Source organism: Sinocyclocheilus rhinocerous, unplaced genomic scaffold (genome assembly GCF_001515625.1).
Source record: "Sinocyclocheilus rhinocerous isolate Xijiao unplaced genomic scaffold, SAMN03320098_v1.1 scaffold62, whole genome shotgun sequence".
Taxonomy (NCBI): Eukaryota; Metazoa; Chordata; class Actinopteri; order Cypriniformes; family Cyprinidae; genus Sinocyclocheilus; species Sinocyclocheilus rhinocerous.
Genome location: NW_015656585.1, coordinates 2,666,383 through 2,674,730, shown reverse-complemented (window position 1 = coordinate 2,674,730; position 8,348 = coordinate 2,666,383).

The following is an 8,348-nucleotide window of genomic DNA, read 5'->3' as shown; positions in this document are numbered from 1 at the left end:
CAATAAAATAATTTAATTAAGACTGAAATATTTTAATTTAAATGTGTTTTAAATGCTTTGCATTGTGCAAAATTATCACAAATTATTGCTAATGCTTTGTTTAATGGTATGTCTCCTCATTTACTGTTGTTACATGAATTCCATCAATGGCTCCAATAACTCCAGGAAAGTCCACAATCCTCACAAAAGTGGCTTGTTTTTGCAGTATGGTTTGGCCTCTTTGCTGCCATCTTATTACTCCTAACTAGGTTAGGAGACCTCTCCAGCTCTCTTAAATAATTTAGGAGCTGAGACCTCTTTTAACACTTAGGAACCTTTATGAATCACTCTTATTCTTAAGTCTAGGAATAAGAGTAAAATTACGTCATTCTTAGAATTGTGACACACTTAAGGACTAAACTTTTACTTTGAGCGGCTTTATACATACGGCCCCTGATCTTGTAATCATAAATTATGTAAGTAGGTATAAAAGTTGCTGGTACTGCGACTAGGTTAATTTCAACTGGAAACTGCAGTGGATTGTATGTATAGGTTCGTTTTTGGAGTTTTGCAAAAATGCACTAGAGGCACTACCTACATTTTTTTTTTATTTTTTACCACAGCTACAGCCCGAAATTCGACGACAAAAACATTAAACTGCATAAAACCCCTTTCACCGTAGGCCTTTCTCTGAATCACAGCTTGATATTGTTAAGATTTTAGTTTCCAATTACAAATGCTGTTTTTTGACCTAGCCGTGCACCAGACAGCATGTGTGGGCGACCGAAACTCAACGTTGTACTGTGTTTGAAAGTGCTGCGCCTTTCTGTTTTTTCTCCATATTTAATAATATGTAGATAGGCAGGATAAGGCACGGTATCATTTATTATTTAAAACCAAACAAGCCAAAAAAGAAACGATGTGATCTTTTCCAGGGGGGTGGGGGGAGTCAGGGAAAGGCCAGTGAGGGAACAGTTGGTTGGTTATCTGGAGGGAAAAATATGCATGTGTGTGTGTATTTTGCCACCAGCTCTTCAAAGGCTAGCACTCTGCTGTAACACAGCTGGGAACAGCAGGGAAAGTTGAAGAGTGCCTTCCTCCTCTCCTCCTCCTCCTCCTTTCTGCTGATGTGTAATGTTTTTCTCTACCTCTTTCCCCTCTCTCTTCTACCGAAGTTTCGTCTTGCCTTTCGCCCCCTCACTCCCTCACTCTCCATCTCTCTGGGCATCTCTGCTCCTCTGTGGCAGTCCCAGCCAGAGGGAGAAAGAAAGGGAGGAGGAAGATGAGGAGGATGAGTGGAAGGGGTGTTCTGTGATACTGCCTGTAAACCCATGATGCCTCCTCGCTGAACTCTCCCCAGCGATCTATTCCTGCATTCTGTTCCATCGAATTCCAGCCAACCTGGCCTCTGATTACCAACGCTACTCTTTCACTAATGCTAAAGGAACACTGTATCATCCTCGCATTAGAACTATTACTTCTTAAGATTAATAAAGCCAGGTGTGTGTTTTTTCACATAAATTCCTACCATCTTACAATGTAAAGACAGGGCGTAATACGTCTCGAATCAATTAAAAATATAACTAGTCGACGTGTAATCACACTTCACAGGCGCGCAAATGATCTTTTATGAGCGCTTGCACTTCGGTTCACCCTAAACTTGTCATCTAACTCCTCTTGTCTGTCGATGGAGAATTCAGCAAATCCCCCTGCTGCTCTTATCAGGGGGTCAAGAGTTAAAATGTGCTGCACCGTAAGAATTATCCCGAGCGCCGTGTGGGTTTGAATGCTTCTTATGTTAGTGCTGCATGGAGTGAGTGATTTTAATTCAAACAGGGAAGTTCTTCATGTAATTAACCTTGAAGCCTGCCCCCACCCCTCTTTTAATTTAAGTCGTGTGCTTCACTGCAGGGTGTTTTTTCCCTCTCTCTCTTGCGCTCTCGATCTATCGCTTACTTGTTAATTTTTTTTGGTTAACATAGATCATGGTGTTTGACTGTGACGTAAGGGTGTTTTAGACCTCTGCTGGCACCTCGGGGTATGAATCTACGAGATAAGCGTGTAGCTTTGCAGACCTCATTCTGTGTACAGTGTGATAACCTGAGAATAATCATGTAGACACTATGTGAGGAAACATATTTTTCTAATAAAGAAAACTGCAGGAACTGTTTTCTCATTTCCACTTAGTAACACACATTTTCGGTGCTAATTGTTTTTTTTTGTTTTTTTTTTGTATTGTGTTATTTAGAAACAGTATATTATGAAGGGCCAAAGAGGAAATAATTATATAAACATCTGAATAATTAAAAATCCTTAATTCTGAATATATATATACAGTGGGTACGGAAAGTATTCAGACCCCAGAGGATCCCCAATTCCAGGTGTGAAAAACTTGTTGCATCAAAAAGACTCATGGCTGTATTAGATTAAAAGGGTGCTTCTACTAAATACTGAGCATTTTTCAGTTTTTCTTTTTTAATAAATCTGCAAAGATGTCAACAATTCTGTGTTTTTCTGTCAATATGGGGTGCTGTGTGTACATTAATGAGGAAAAAAAATTAACTTAAATGATTTTAGCAAATGGCTGCAATATAACAAAGAGTGAAAAATTTAAGGGGGTCTGAATACTTTCCGTACCCACTGTATATTCAGAATTAAGGATTTTTAATTATATATATAAATTATAAATTAATTTTATTAATTAATTTAATTTATGCATTTAGCAGACGCTTTTATCCAAAGCGACTTACAGTGCATTCAGGCTATACATTTTTTTTTTTTTTTACCAGTATGTGTTATATACTGTATATATATATGTATGTATATAGTGCCTATGTATAGGAGGAAATACATATTTTGGCCTTTAAAGTTTTTTTTTCTTCCGCTTTTTGGCCTTTTTATGTTACATGCGAAGTAATTGAGCTATTCTTGATTTATTCTGTCCATTTTACTCTCAGTGGTTCTGATTGTGCGTGTAGATATTAATCTCTGTCCAGCAGAGGGAGTGTGTAATTTACTGAACATCTATTGTCCTCAAATGCAGATGCTCATAAAAACAAAAATCATTTTATTTCATGTTTTACAGCAGGAAACAAGTGCACAATCACCTCATTACAAGACAAAAAACTATAAATCATGACAAACCGAATCCTTTTTAAATCCAGAGTGTGTAATTGAACATTTTACACCAAACACCCCAAATGTTTTGTGTGAGTTCTGTTGACTTGGAATGAATTACTGATGTTTATTTGCACTGATAGAGTTATGCAGATTTTCTGCCATAACTATTGTCTATTCTTTCATAAATTGCTTCAGTAAAAGAACAAATAAATACATTTCCCTTCACAGAGCCAGCAGCATCGAGAATCATGAGTACAGCTCTGATACGGACTAACCGTGGAGGTGATAATTCTGCTTAGATGAGCTGTAGCGGTGTAGTGCTAATCAAATTTGAACAAGCACAGACTTGTTCTCAGTAACAGAGAACCTTTCTCATTTCAAGTTCACACACATACGCATAAACACAAATCAAAGTGTGAAATGAACTAGAATTGTTTATTGCATAGGAAAGCTTCATTCACTTAGCAGTTGCCCCACTCTTGCTCTGTATTTCAGCACTAAACCACTAGTGCACTAAACAACCACAATCCTGTTTAACCATATGCTAAATACACTGATATAGTACTGCACTGTGAGTATTTACAGTAAATTAAGTCAGTGCCATTCATTCTGGAGCAAATACACCCCCTTTCTATGTAAATTAGGCTCTATTTGTGCTATTAGCTTGGCAATTAATGTTGTGCAGAAGCTGATGTTGTGTAGGTGCAATTCATTCTTAGTAAAATCTCTTCATAGCAATCCATGTGTGTGATAGCCTACACTGTATACTGTACCAGACCTTCAACTAGCGCTTCAGCCTTTCATCTCATTTTTCTTTTTGTCTGGAGGGGGTCATCTGTCATGACATTTTACATCGTGTCTTTAATTAAGAGTGTGTGTCTCTGAGGTTGCTGAGGTTAGAGGGAAACCATACAGAACGCAACGCTAATAGCAGGCATATGATGAGTGCCTGGTGTTAAACTTTTGTACAGTGTTTTATTGAACAGGCCTTTCATTCCTCTCAGGATGAGTTTTTTGGGTAGTTTGCTGCATGCCGCTGGCTTGTGATGTGCTAATGTTGATCATTTAGAAATTTTAACTAGCAGATGGGAGCTGTGTTGATTAATTTCGGATGGATGTGACAACAAGCTCTTTCACAAGTACATTTTCTGACAACAAACAGATATCATTGTGGTTAGTTGAAGGCAGTAATCACAGCCTTCTCTTTTATTGTACCTGCAGCACCATTTTCTGAGCTGTGATCAGTTGTTCCTCTCATTGTGTCTGTGTGTCATTTTGCGTCGTCTCACTCGGTCCGAAGTTTCCTGATTGATCCAGAGAGAGACACAGCGCGGCAGATGCCGCTCTAATTATACAGTTGTTTTAAGGTTGTCAGGTGGCAACAAGGAGGAAATCATCAAGGGAGGGGTTTTGATGGACGGAGGGTGTATTTCAAGCATCTGGCAACCACGGCAGCTGCTGTACCATATCCCTGCTGCCAGCTTTCTGGCTAAATAAATATCGCCTCAATCCATCTTGTAATGGCAAGTGTAAATTACTGCAGCACGTCAATAACTGGTTTACTATGATGTTTCTGTCCCGCCATTTCTAGCTGTACAGTATATTGATTTCACGTAGGCCTAGCTGTTAAATGGCACCGGTACTATTTCTCTAGAGTGGGACTTGTTTTTCTGTGACTTTAAGTGTCTCGTGTTGGATTGTGGACAAGAGGGAAATATAATCTCTTTATTGACCAGCCATTATCTCTGTTTGTTTATAGTGGGATGTGCAATGATATTTATGTGCATAAAATAGATAGCTTTACACAGCTTTTGCAATATAATCAGTTTGCTTCCCTGCTGGACAACACATTAAGATTTAAATGTAGTTTTAATAATTAGGATGCTTAGGTAAGGGCAGTTTACAATATTCTTCTTCTTGTATTAATATAATATAATATAATATAATATAATATAATATAATATAATATAATATAATATAATATAATATAATATAATATAATATAATATAATATAATATAATATAATATAATATAATATAATATAATTTCTAAATATTATATTATATTAGTCTTATATAAGCTTTCCTCTTAGCCTCTTGAGTATTTCTTCAAAACAGAAAGTCAGTGACCACACCAGCACTACCAAACATGTAAAACTGAACTACAGTGTTGTTTGCATAAAAAAATACAGCATGCCAGTCATTTTTTAAACATGTACTCTTTTCTTTTTCTTTCCTCCTCTTTAGCTGGTGATGTGCTGGTAGAGCTGACCCTCAGTACAGCTTCTTACTCGGACAGCCAGGGGCCGTGAGGGGCCGTTAAGGGCCATGTGGGCCCGGCTGCAGCTGCTCCATGCACTCTCCTTGCCCACTCAGCAGGCACACTGTGCCCTTTGAGCCCACCTGCCATTCAATCCAGCACAGGTTAACACAATCACACAAACACACACACACACACACTCAGGTTTATTGACTCGTGTGGCCCAGCGCACTTAGCTATGCTTGGGTGAGTATGCTGAAGCAGAAATGAGTATGTTTTAAATAAGAGTCTTTTGATATGTGTCATAGACATTTCGTATTCGTCTGTTTAACAGGATTGGAGCAGGTCCGTTGATGTGTGCGATAATGCGGATCGACATGCTCGTGCGTGCCGCGTGTGTGCGTTCTTTCCCCACAGACGTTTGCTTGCCATCTCTGTTTTTCTGTATCTCCTCATAGGTGAACAGATGTAGGGCCAGCAGTGGAAATCAGCAAGGAAACCCCACACTATTCAATGTGATTTTAATCAGCGGCTCTCCTCCTGACCCATTTATTTCTGCACTGAGCTGATTGCGTTGGCTGCCGCTGACGAGCCCGACCCACGACACGCCATAATTACCCATCACATCATATATGTCCTACAACCATCATAGAGCAACTCATAATCTCAAAATTACTGTACTCTGGGCAAAGTGGATCACTCTTTCAGTCAAATCAAACTTTCAGGGTTGTTATTGTCAGATTTCCCATCCCTGGCGTATCATCAGCTCGACTCGTTTTATTCAGCCCTGGCAGCCCAGCCGTCGTACTCTTTTAGTCAGTGGCGTCTGTAGTAGAAATCAATATGCAGATATGCGTGGAAAATTGTACCGGTCTGGCTGATAATGAGATTTTACTGTGAAGACAAAGCCCCTGGGTGCAGTGATTGGTATCTGAGAGAGTCCACACTGTCCTCGGCGCTCGCTCCCTTGAAACCGTCACAGTGCTAACATGTCTTCTGCTTTAGCTGCACGAAGCTAAAAGTGCAGCTTAATGGACTGAGCACTGAACACCGAACCTTTTTGCGGGGTGTTCGGTACACAACATTTTTGGGTCTGTACGGCAATTGAGAAAAATATAAAAAATAGTATTTGTTAATACCATTAATTATATATTGTTAACCAAATATTAACAAGGAGCATACAAGTAATAATTATATGAAAGCTGAATATTTATATGTAAATCCTGAGTATAACATTTTAATTCTGAATATATAAATATTATTCAGGATTTGCATTCTATGGTTTATTTATCAGGTTTACATCTATATATTATTATACAATTATATTTATAATTTACATGTATACCGTATCATATATATATATATATATAAGATTATACAGAGTTATGACTGTATTCAGGATTTTTATTCAGAATTATTTACTGTTTGGCCCTTCGTAATAAATTGTTTGTTAATAATTTATGAATGGTAATGAATATGTGTGTTACTAAGTGGGGAAGAATTATAAAAAAAAAAATATTAAATGTACAGTAAGTATAAGGGTATTTATATTATTATAAAGTAAAAATAAATTGAAATCACTTTTAGAACACAGCTGCACATATTTATTTTGCATAGTGAAAAATTGTTTATTTTAAATTATTTCATCTGTTCAAATATTATTTGCACTTTAACTAATAGGTGTGAGCCAATTTTAAATCAATGCTTTTTGGGCTGGTTTGACCCGTCTTTATAACCCCAGGTACATATTGATATGAATAATTGCTTAAAGAATGATGCTAAGGGAGAGCAGGTTTGTGATTTGCAGGCTTTAATTGGTCTGCAGGAGTGCTCAGCAGTGTTCGGGGTTGTCTGTACTTGCCCCAGGATAGGGGGTAAGAAGGCTCTGTCTTTTCCTGAGTGATCCAGATTTGACATGCCCAGACTAGAACTGGTTCCCAGCTTCTGATGGCAGTGCCACTTCTGTGCCCCAGTTAGAGCTAACAGAAAATGTCAAACCCCCTTCCCCTTCTTTTTATCACTCCCTTTTTATTTTCTCTCTCTCCATGCCATCAGCAAATCACAGCAGTCAGTCAGCTATTACCATTAACCGCTTTTTTTCAGGCACTTTATGCTTGTCAGTGCTAGGAAATAAAAGCAGAGCACCTCATCTGTAACATGGGTACTGTGCATATTGCTGTTATATATGTGTGCATCGTTGTTATTCATGAAAGCATCCTTGTTAAAGAGGGCATATGTACAAATGTCAGTTACAGACTGTCTCTGATTTCATTGGAAAATTCATGTGGGTTGTTAAAATAAAGAAATCGAGTCATGCTTTTTCATTATGTTCACTTTTTGTTGAACCCATATTAAATTTTTAAAGGGATAGTTTACCCCCCCCCCCATAAATAAACAAACAAACATAAATAAATAATTTAGTCACCCTCGTGTCGTTCCAAAGCTGTATTAATTTCTTTTCTTTCTTTTTTTCCCCCTTGCTGAACACAAAAGAAGATATTTGAAAGAATTTTGTTAACCAATTATTTGCTGGTAACCACTGACTTCCTTATTTATTTATTTATTTATTTCCATAACATAAAAATCAATGGCTAGTTACCAGCAAGTGTTTGGTTATCAATATTCTTCTAAATAGATATGCAGTGCTGGACTATGTTATTTTATTATTTTTAACATTATTATTTTATTGTTCTCACTGTTTATGTGTGTATCTATTTGCCATGTTTCATTATTTGTATTGTTACCATCTTCTAGCTTTACTGACAGAGTATACCAAGTTCAATGAAATTCTTTTTTCATGCTTCTTCACAGTTCTAAGACACCTACATTTGGTATTAGCAACAGACAAACAAATTACTTAACGTTTACCAACTTAATACATGTTCATAAAATATAATAATACAAAAATATAAAATTCAATGTTGAAATATATATACATAGCCGGTATCGCTCTCGTACTCGAGTGATATTGCTCATATATATATATATA